Below are 12,475 nucleotides of genomic sequence, written 5' to 3' on the forward strand. Positions count from 1 at the left end.
GGTTGAACGAGTACTTTTTGATTTGTTCAGCTTCGAAATCTGCTTTCTTGATGCTCTTGATCTCATATAACCCTATCCACAACTAAAGAGTGGGCCAAGGTGCCTTCTTATTCCATTGCAGCCTAGTTTTTAATCCTGCTGAGATATGATACACTACCTGCATGACAAGCATGTCCAAAGCCAACTTTGGCTAAACATGCGAAGGCTTCTCCGCACTGAAAACTCGGATGAACGTGTCATCTGGTGAGGCATACCAATTTGCAATGTCTAACAATGCCTTCGTCGCTTCTTCTGACATGCAGGGTGGATCGTGTTCAAATATCAACCTGTACATTGGGGCAACAAGCTGGTCGAACAGTCGTTTGATCACTCCTCTGAAGCTGCACTTGGAGAATAGCTTGAAATATGTGCTCACAACAGTCTCTGTCGGTGACCATGCCCTCTCTAAGCCTAAGAACTCATGTCGGGCATGGAATGCACCCAGAATGTAGGCGAACATATAAATCTCTTCATGCATTCCTTTGGGCGACTGTTGAGCCTTCGTGATTTACTCCTTTAGCTGATGAGCTAGTATGTTGGACCAGTTGCATGCTCTTCCTTCTCTAGCCAATTGGTCCAGTGCAACCACCCAACTCTGAGGGAAGGTCTCAGTGCTCACTTGGCCACTCAGTCAACATGTGAATATGACCAAGTATTGGTATGCCTTCCTCAATATCTTCATCTTATAGATCCAGTTAGGGGTCATCTTGAAACAAGCTGGCTCCTTTACCCAATCCTCCATAATATCTCTGGAGTGGCCTCTGTTGTTGAGCAAGCTTAATGGAGGGATCATGACACTCATGGGCTCATCCATCTGATACATCTCATCATAGTCTCATGCTCAGAAGGTTGCAAGCTTCGTCCCACTAACACTGCTCAAGGTCATCGTCTCGGGGTCAGTATGAGAGATGATCCAGTGAATCATATCTGCACATGGGAACGTGGGGTATCTGCATGAAATATAGTATAGGTCAGACTTATGAATGTTCACATACACCTAACGATCTTCAAGGTCTTCCCCAAAAGTACCTGTGAATGTTTCATTCACCTCTTTCCACTTCAGTTTTATGTCCTTGTCTAGATACAGCTCCCTATCTTCATAGATCGGCATGCCAGAGGAAACCAGTTCAACTGCTTTTCCAACTACAACACCATCAGTGTCTTGGGATCCTATTCTCTCAGAAGCCATTGAGACATATGAACACCTGAAAGATCTAGAAACAAGTAGCATTCATGGCAAGAAATATGTCAGTGAAAACAAATCAAATCTGGAGAAGGTCACACCACATACATGGGGAACTAATGAGAAAGATTGCACAAATTTCTCTAGAAGGCTGAGTGAATGGCTGCTAGAACTGCGCAAAAGGCAGTCTGGACTAACTGGGAGGCTGAACTGGCTGTTGGATCTACAAAATGAACAATTCCGTTGGGCAGTTGGCTGCTAGGATTGCGTAATGTGTGATTCCAACTAGGAAAGACAGTTGGCCCAGGGACAGTTTTGCGCAAATTTTTGGACCAAGCCGCCACTAACCTCCAGAAATGCACAGTTCAGTCCAGGAGGTCATTTTTGGGCCAAAATGCACAAATTAGGAGAGGAAGGTGAGCCTTCCTTCTCCATATTGCCCAATGCAGCCTTGGTGAAGGCAGAGACCAGGTCAAGGTTGGCTCGACTCGCCGACGGGAAATTGAAAGAAAGTCAATGAAATGCATGGTGACATTAGGTGATAGGAAAAGTGATAAACAGTACATGCAAAACATGAATGGAATATTGAGCAAACAGATCAACATGCACATGGGTGAGGTCATTCGTTGATTGGGCGAACATCCATGCAAAATAGTTTCATGCATGCGACAGCAGTGAGATAGCAATGAAAATTGAAAAAGAGCTATGAAAAGCTATAATATATGTAAATGAAAGTAGGCATTCAAAGAAATCAAGCAAACGGCACTCGCACAAGTGAATACAAAAAAAGCGACAAAAATGTTGAAAAAGACAAGTTGAGGCCACTTACCTGTGAATAGTCGAGACGGATGTGTCAAAGAGTCCTGGATGTGTTGTGGGATGTCAGAGCTCTAAGATCAATGTGAATGAATGAGCTCTGATGCGTCAAATAAATAAGTTTGGTCTCAAGACATGCATGCCATAAATCTAGGAAAAAGCAACACTTGGAGGGAAACTTCTAAAACAACTTTGCATGTAACCCCCGGTTGCTAAAAATAGCTCCCTGAATCATGGGATACCTTTTACATGTTTCCTCTTGCTATTCTGGGAAGATCAAATCATGCATGCATGCAAGTCAAGTTTCCTCGGTCCCGGGTGGAACTGGTCAACTGGACTGTCCATGCATTCCAATGCTCAACTTCTTAGGAAAAATGTGCATTCCTGACTGTAAGTTGGGCTGACTACCCAAGGGGATTGTGAAATTTCTGGGCCCAACAGCTGACTCCTACCCAGATTTGTGAAAATCTTGGGTTGAACTGCCTGTTGATGGGAAAAATTGTGCAATTCCTATTGGGAGGGTTGGCTGGTAGGATTGTGCAATCCAGAAGACCAGCAGGCTATCAGAAAAGATTACGCAATTCCTAGAGGGAAATGTTGGTTTCCCTCTAGGAATGCATAATTTTCAAGGTGAAGCTACTCATCCTGCAGCTGGATGAAGTCCAGGTAAGTAGCCTATGAGGGGAATGGATTGATTGTGCTCGACAGGCTGCCTTTGTGCGAGGAAAGCACTGAAGCTTGAGTACTTGACGAAGCAAGACAAATTGTTGTGTAAGGTTCGTAGGGAGGCTCCAAAACATGCTAAGGCAAAATATTGGAGGGTATTTGTAGCTGCTACAACACTTGGCGACACACTAGTGGAACTCCAACTCTCTGCATGGACCTTGTTCGTGAAAAGCAAGTCTAACACCTCTGGAAGTATTGTTAAGTTCATAGCTCATCTTGGTTTCACACTAACCTGATTGTGATATGTAGCATCCGTCAAGCCCTTGGTCGATTGACACACATTCCAAGCCAAGGCAACACATTTTTTTCAATTGGGGTTGAGGGGTATATAGGTGCACAAGCAATATAGTCGTGAGAGTCTTAGTTTCATCTCTGGTGTTGCTCCACTACCAGCAGACCTAGATAGTACCTCAATGGAGTCACATAGGAACACAAGCATGGCTCCGCTACTAGCGAGCCTAGTCAGTACCTTGGCAGAGTTACTTGCATCACCTTCCTGCGCAGGAAGCCTCTCTCTTCTTTCGCCTTATTCATTTTTCATTTTGAATTTTTTGACTTTTCATTTTTTTCATTTTTCATTTTCACTGTGCATAGCACTTATTAATTTCAGAGGCAGAAGAGGGATCCCGACTTATTGAGAGCAGAGGAGGTTGTTCCAGCAAAGAAGTAGTTTATTATATCTCTGACATGCCTATTAAGTTTTTCTTTTTCATCTTACTCTACTTGACTAAGCTGACAAGGGTTAACCCAAAAATAATCGACTAGAGAAGGTGGCACTAATTAGTGCACAAGCATTGTGTTTACACCAAGGTTCACTTCGAAGAGTACGTATTTTCCTTCGACGTATCATGGACTAAGAGTAACAAGTTCATCATACAGAGGCAAGATGACAAATAACCAAGTAGTGATAGTTGTACAAACCCTCTTGTACTTTACCCAACTCGTTTCATGAGTCACACATGGTTTCATGCAAACTAACCTACGAATGAATGAAACAAACAACAAAGAAAAGAAAGAGCAGAAGTAAAAGTGAAAGTAGAACAAGAAATAAAACAAGCACACAAACAAGCAAGAAAATCATGTAAGCAAACAAGAATGCAAGAAAAAAACTGAAAGGAAACACTATTCCTACTCCTATACTAACAGTGCATGGCCTGATCACGTGAAGTGATACTTCTAATGCAGCCACTGGCGCATTGGTAGACCCATGTGGGTGAAGGCTTGGTTTGCAAGTAACCTAGTTGTGTGGACTAGCATACAAGAAAGATATGACTATGAAGACAACCACACTTTGTGTTTCATAGTGCCCATGAGACATAAGTGAGTGCATGTGCATGACGAACAATCCATGGACTTATCATGGTGTTGTGTGACACTACATCCAACTTCGAAGAAAAGGCACACTCTTAACTGAGACATGCAAGAAAACGAAATAAATAAATATAACTTGTGTCATGCATGAGTGCTTGCAATGTAAGACTCCTTTAATGCTTGAGCAATGGGATCGTGTAGTTCGAGTGGAGGAAGTGTGATCTCTGTGTGATATGGATCTTCAATGCATACAGATGAGTGATGAGGATCCTTGGGTGATTGAACAGTTTCATGATTGGAAGTGAGACTAATCCCAAGAGAGTGTATACCTAACATAACCATCAGCTCGGGCTGAAGTGCCTCGACAGTCTTGGGTGTCTCAACTTCATCATTAGGTAGATCATCATAAATCGGTGGCTTTGAAAGATAAACTATGATAGGTTCATGATCATGGTCAAAAATGGGAGCAAATGAATCATGACCTCCACGATTAGAAAAATCAATTAATTCTTCGACATCCTTATGATCAGATGAATCAAACAGAGGGGTAGATGAAAAGCGAATGAACTCATCCTCTGTGTTTTCTAAAATGAAAGATGAAGGATCAAGTGGATCTTCAATGAATAACTTATCCTCTATGTTGTCGAATGATGGACTAACATTCGGTGAGTCCTGCGAGTGATCAACAATGGGTGCACACGTAGATGAAGACACACATACAAAATCATGGATGGAAGGTTTACCAAAGAAGCTAGGAAGGAACGGAGGGGGCTCGGATGGAAGGGATTCATCCTTCACTGGGTCTTGATGTTGAAGCTCCCACTCATACCCTTCATGAATGACAGCACATGTTGGTTGTGCAACACCAACTTCGTCAGTGGGTTGTTCCTCATTCACAACAAGTGAAGAGTCCAGAATGGATGAACATAAGACAGCATCATCTGGAGGAACACCTGAGTGTGAAGATGGAGGTCAAAGAAAAGAATGCCTATGGGAACTCGAAGGACTCACAACCAACTCTGCATGAAAATTAAGTGGAGTGATGTTGGGAGGGTGTGAAGAATGAACAGATGTGTGAACAAGATCCTCAGCATCACTGGGCGATGGTGGAACTGTTGAATGAGAGGGAGGCAGATAGTCCATTGAGATATTCCCTGCTCCCACATGTGATTGCACAGTTCCATTAACGAAGAAGGTTGAGCGAGGCTTGACATCAAGCTTTCTCTTGGGATGGGAAAATTTCTTAAGACAGTACTCTAACGAGTCCCAAAGATAAGCGAACTTCATCTGGCTCTTCAGAGCTTGAAACTGTAAGTCACGGAAGCGCTACCAAAACTTAATAATAGATTCATGTGGATCCCTTTGTTGCTGTAATAGTTTCCATTCAAGATGGTCTGGATCAAAATGATGGAATGTGTCTTCAATAAGATCATAGAAGTGTTCACATGAGTGCATGGTATTAAGGTTGAGCACCCAACAAAATGGGCATTCGCGAAGTGTGAATGCAAGCAGCAAATCGACATGTTCGTAAGTAAACTCATCTTCTCGAGATGGAGACATATTCACGATTCGAAAAACACCTCAGGGGAAGAAGAATGCAAGATTCCATGAAAGATATGCAAAGGTTCAAAACTAGATGAGAAGACACTGCTTGTCATCAGGCCCTCCTTCTAGCGCCAGAAATGTTGATGGTGTTGGGCCTACCAACGTGTCAAGGGGATCTCATCGGTAAGAAGTCCCAATTAGACCTCAGACCATTTGGTGTAGGAGTCCCAACAGTGGGTCATAAGGTAATTCCCTGACTGTGGTGTTGCACAGAGGCAAGTAAGATAACTTTATCAGTAGCAAAGGTGTGACTGATGCAATGGTTCAAGGAATGAGTTGAGAGATTCCAACACTTCAAAGGGAGAGGAAGGTGAAGGTGAGTTCTAGGTTGAAAGGGATCAGTCCCAAATTGGCTAGGGACACACAACACAAAGGACATGCACAGCTTTCTGCAGAGCAGTCGACACAGATGTTGGAATCACAACATACAAAGTAAGATAACACGAACAACACCCACGGATCAGTCCGAGATGAGTGTGATGGTTGATATAACAAGGTTCAGAGAAAGGTTTGTCCGGTGTCTGGCAAAGCAGTCGACACAGATGGTGACAGCGTTAACAACATATGCAACACATTAACAACAACATTCATATAATTGCATACAAATTAGTTCATATACAAGTATGTAAGTTAAACACATATATCATTAAGGCAACCAGAGTAGTCCAACTACAATAACATCATATGCATGAAAATGTGTTGGCTTTTATTATATAAAGAAGTGTAAGTCACAATCATACAATACACCATGTAAACCTGCTAGCCCCATTAGTGGAACGTTACAGCCAGATACGCCTACTCCACCAAAGAGATATACTAGCTCCGTGTAGTGGAGAAGCCAAGGCGTGTTACAATACTATCCAAGCCTTCTTCAAGATAGTCTTAGTAGAAGCTTGGTTGGCCAAAAGCCTATACAATGAATTATGAGGGACTATTTATATCAAAGGGTGGGGTGACCCTTGACATTCCCCTTTGTGTCCGTTCAACTACCCTCATGACTCTTCACCTACTCTATGACTGTTAGATTCACTCTTGAGACTTAACTTACACTTCACATGACTCAACAATACAAACCACATGTACCCATGGGAACAATGGCTTGAACGAGCCAAACTAGACACCACTCTGACTTAGAAAACTATAGAAGTCCAACTGCTCGACATCCTCATGTTGATCAACAGTAACATATTGGTGCCAAGATTGGTAGTCTCTGATAGTATCTATGTGTTCTGTTGTAACATGCGTTTGGAACCTTAACCTTGCCTCCATGGCATCTAGGTACACTCCCTAGGCTCCTCTATCCAACTCATATGAAATAATGCACAATAATGTCCTCAATGTGGCCGGACCAACAACATACTTGCGCATGATGTCTGCACTGATAGGAAAGTTTGGACTGGTGGCGACACGCATCAACTCGTCGAATTACAAGTCAAGCTCTTGTTGGACCTGCTTCTTGGTGTTCGCTTAGGTTAGAGTCCCAAGTGATGGAATTGCATATGTGTGCACAACATCCTCCATGCTCTTGAATACTCATGCATGGGAAACCTATATGCCAGTGATAAGATGTGGTAGGTCCTCGTAGTTCTGAATCTCCCTCCGGATACATTCTTGCAGCTCAACTGCATTGGCCTTCATCATCTTGGGCAAATGAAGTGGGGTTCCTTTATACTTCATCGCCCATGCTCGCATGTTATCAATGGAAGCATGTATGTTCTTCAAGATGTGAGCTCTTCTCACACATGGATGCTTCCATCCGTGAAGATGAACTACTTCTTGATGCACAGTATGGAACTTGGAGTAAAATTCTCACATAGTCGTGTCCAAGGACAACACTTCCTCCAGTATTGCCTTCTTCTATTCAGCTCGGACAAACATTGTCACCAAGTCTCCTCCCTGCTTGGCCACCTATAGTTCCTTCACCATTCGTTCAATCTCATCTATGAGGAATTGAACACTAGAGCTAGTGGCTTCGGCATACGCTCTAGTTACATCGGCCAAAGCAGCTGGGTCCTTGTGCACATCAGTCATGATCACTTGATCTTCAACTTGCACAGGGGATGTTTGGTCCTCCGGAGTTGGTATTCTATCAAGATGCACAACTCTATGTTGAGGTTCATCAAAGGATTTGTCATGCATCTCTTCTTCTGGCTGACCGCCAAGGATCTCAGTGCATCCTTGGTCATTCGAGACTTGCTCATCATCTAGATGCATTGTCGTGGGCGAGTCAACCTCTCTGTGGTGAGGCATGAGGTCAGTGTCTATTACGGGAATAATTACCCTAGGGCTTTGGGTTGGAACACCAACAGAGCAAGAGAAAACTACAGTAAGAAACACTCATACAAATCAGGCAAAATGCTTAAATAAACAAACTATGTGAGAGCGACCATACCTAGATGCCCTTTGTTCGAGTAGATCTTGTAGGGTTCAGACCCTCTGCAACTCCTGATGTTCTCCAAACCTGAAAATTATTCAATTTGAACATACATAGCAGTATATAGATGAATCTTTTTAATGAAACTAACTTTATATCATATACGCAAATGATTAGTTATACACCAAAATAACATTCATATATTAATTACAACAGTATTTGATGCATAAACACAGTTAATCTCGGAAACAAGACAGTGCTTCTTTTTATTGTAGAAATCTATAACTAACACGGAGAGAATTCACCTGAGTCTTCTTCTTCCAGCTCCAAGTGGAACCATCCTCCAGATCCGTCCAGTCCTAGTCTTCAACAGCCTCCTTCCATAACCAATACCATGATATCTCAAGCAAGAGGGAGAATATCAACTATCAAGGAAACAATGGTTTCCTGAAACTTGGGGAAGTGCTTGAAGCATAGGGATACTTCAGACTCAGTCAGGGATAATCTTAATATAATAACTCTACCTCTTCTCCTCCTTAAGGTGTTCCCATAGAAGTCTATTTATACTCCTCCCAATTAGTTTTTTAGTTGGGAAATAGTTGGGCCACATGCAATAGGAGGTAATCAACAGGTAAAAACTATGAACTCCACTCATAATTAAGGAAATTTAATTTTTTTAAGTGTTTTAACACATATACATGGGTTGGGTATTGACTAACCCGCGTGTACATGCTTTTATCTCAGGGAAAAGTAGCGTACAGGGAATAAAACATTGTTTTTAAAATATTTGGACCAAGTCTAGAAGGAGGGGTTGCCCTAGGCCATAAACCAAGCATCACAAATATTAAGGGTGGTAAATGGTTCTATAATAGATGCCCCCTAATATATGAGGTTCGAAGGGTTACATTATGGTCGAAATGTATTAAGTATATGGAAAGAATCCTGCAGAGACTAAGAAGGACTTCACCAGAATTTAGCCTGCCAAGCCATCAAAAAGAGATTAGAAAGAAACTGTTGTCTAAGGCGGTTATACCCATGCTCAAAGAAAGTAAAGCATGTCGGCATATCAAGTACAAGCGGATCCACTATGTATACAAGTATAAAGAACTACAAGTAGATAATGGATCATCTGATCGTGATCGAAAAAGTACATGTCCTAATATCACATATAAGAATATGATTAATGAAGCTGAAAGATGAAGCTGATCATTGATGTCAAAAACTGATCCCAATAGTACCAAATGAACATGATGGAATAAAATGATACTACATCACAACTCAGATGCCAGCAAATAAGATGATACTACATTTTTATTTTATTTTATTAATTAATTTTAATTTTATGTATTTTTATTTATCCACTTTCCTTTTAGTTTTTAATACCTATAACTAACTATAATTAATTTATTTTATTTTATTTTCTAATCCTTATTTCCTCTTCCTATTTATTTATTGGATTATTTAATTTATTTATTCTACTGTTCTAATTTATTTATTAATTCTAACTAATTAACCCGTTGCGTAACTACTTCCCTTTAGTTTTACTTTACTAATGATTCCATTTCTATTTTTTCATAAATTAAATAAATAATTTATTTATTAATTTATATTTTTTCATTTATTTATATATTTATTCATTTATTTAATAAATAATTTATTATTATTTTTAATTCTTCATTTATATATTTATATATTTATTTAATAAATAAATAATTTATTCTTCATTTGTTTATTTATCTTACACCTAATATAACTAAATTTATATATTTATATATGAATTTATATATATTTATGATACCATTTATTTTTATAAATTAAATAAATAATTTATTTTTGCTATTATATTTATTAATTTATATTTTTTCATTTATTTATTTATATATTTATTTATTTATTTATTTAATAAATAAATAAATAATTTATTATTATTTTATAATTCTTCATTTATATATTTATAAAATAATTTATTATTATTTTATCATTCTTCATTTATATATTCATTTATTTATCTTACACCTAATATAACTAAATTTATATTTTCATTTATATATTTAGATATTTATTTATTTACTTTATACCTAATATAACTAAATTTGACCTTGCTCCTTAGTCAACCTTTTGCCCAGGTAACCGTTGGTGCCTCTGCTCTAGCTATTTAAACAAGCTAAGCTGGATCTGTTCTTCAACTTGTCCTGACGATGAACCACACTGGTTGGTTCGAAACGCGTCGACAAATGGTTTCTCATGTGATTTTCGCCGAAAAATCTATCATAAATAAGACGTCGCTATGAAGAATTGCAACATATACGGTGGATGGTGTTAACTAGAAGTAACAAGAGAAACTGACAAGTGAACCAAAACATGCCGATGCAACCCGACGTCTTCACCGACCGCCATGGTACATTTCTACACAATGGGAATAAATGATCTGAGGTATACCACTTGAGAAATCGTTTTATTACCAGTCATTGATGTATACCGTTAACAAACACGAGACTACTCACCAATAATGATAATGAGAGTCAAGGTACCCAGTATAATCTAACAAGTGCGAATGAATGAGTTGAATTCGAACACCTGGAAGAATCTATCAATTAGGGGAAAATGATGGTTTCCCACTGTCAATAGCGAAGGAATATGCCACTGATGACTGCAAACCCCAAGGTACTACCAAATGGACTCTATATCTTTGTCACAGAGCAATGAGCCGTAGTCGATAGGAAAAGGGCTGCTAGAAGGAAGGTAGAAAGGCATCCTTCATCAATCTAGCGCAAGTGTAACCTGTAGGCCAATAATGTGGAAGGAATCAGATGGAAAATATGTAGTAACCCAACCAAAGCACGTTTCCGGTGTACACAAGATGTAGCTAGCGCACGATAGAAACCCTCTAAACCAACCAATAATGAAAGCTGACACAGAGGCGAGGAATCCACCAATAGGGTCAAATGGAAACCAAGGTACTACAAGAATCCCAATGTGTGATAATGAAAGCTAATGTCAAACACAAGGGAAACCACTTAGTCAAAGACCCAAGATACTAATCGATGCTGAGCACAAAGTGACCTATCAATAATGAAAATAGGGCTAGGGTGTAGCTCTACACCTACCCTCAGAGCAATATGTCATTGTCTATAAGGACAAGACCTTCTAGCAAGAATTCAATGGAGACTTTCTCAAACCGGCATGAGCAAAGGACCAATATAACTGATGTGATGACAAACATGACTTTGAAAACTAGGGATGGCCGACTGAAAAATAGGTCAAGAGACACCACAAAGATTCTAACTCAGGCTTACTTCCCTTGAACAAAAGCACGACTCAATGATGACTATATGGTAGCATATGATAACTCTGTATAAGTTCATCATGCAGGAGGCATGAGCAAACTCTCCATATGATTGGAAGAGGTAACCAATCGAAGGAGAACTGACTCAATAACAAGGTTAAGGTGTACCTAAGTCAAACTAAATCATGCCCAAAATGAAGCAGAGACTTTCTTTTGAGTGCTTTTTTCAAGGGTGACATGACTGACTCTCGCTGCCAACAATATATGGAAATTTTTTCCCGTTCCTGCTCTTTTTGGAATATATAATTTTTTTGTCTTTTTCTTTAAGCTGGAAAAAGAATAAAAGAATGTTATAGTACAATGGAAAGAATGAGTGTCAGAGAAACAAATGATCTATTTCCTGGGATGGGAACAATCTTATGCTCAATGCAGGGAGGCGAATCTGGTCAAGGACACTCAAAGGGATGTTCCTTCCACGGGTCCAAGGATGTGTCAAGTTGCAGAAGCTAAGTGATTGCATGGTTGATTTTGCAGAAGACATGGTCAAATAAGTGGCTTAAACATGAGTCCAAGTGAAGCCAGTGTTGGCTTATATGGTCCTGACCCAGGTTCAGAAGAGTTATTTAGCCAAACAAATCCCGCAGCTACCGGCCCTTTCAGCAACAGCTCGTGGAGCGCGGACTGAGGTCTTACATGAGGTAGCAGGGGAGGGTGTTGGAACCAATTTTCCACACCCTTGGGCTATCAAGATGTGGTTTAGGGGACTCACGCACCCTTCTACTGCTTCGCGCTGATCCGGGCCCAGGGAAAATTCCACTTTCTATTACCGTGCTGATTACTAATCTAATCTAATTAATGGAGCGTATCAGATTTTCTTAGCAGGGTCTTTAAGCAAACATTTAACAAGTTTAACCATTCGCGCACTTAAAATGAACCTAGATTCACATACATTCATCACATTCGTATTTAAACAGATATAGAAAAGTAAATCATAAAGTCATATGCACGATAACATAGAATTACAGAAGCAACTTATCTTTATTATTATTCTTCACCAATACATCCAGATCTACCCTGCGCACTTAGCTATAGGGGTCCGCACACACAGCTGTGAACTTTCCAGGCCTTTGCGCAC

The sequence above is a fragment of the Pinus tabuliformis genome, chromosome 3_1 (genome assembly GCF_031772625.1).
Source record: "Pinus tabuliformis cultivar Carrire ecotype Pingquan chromosome 3_1, CPIR1, whole genome shotgun sequence".
In the NCBI taxonomy this organism is placed as follows: Eukaryota; Viridiplantae; Streptophyta; class Pinopsida; order Pinales; family Pinaceae; genus Pinus; species Pinus tabuliformis.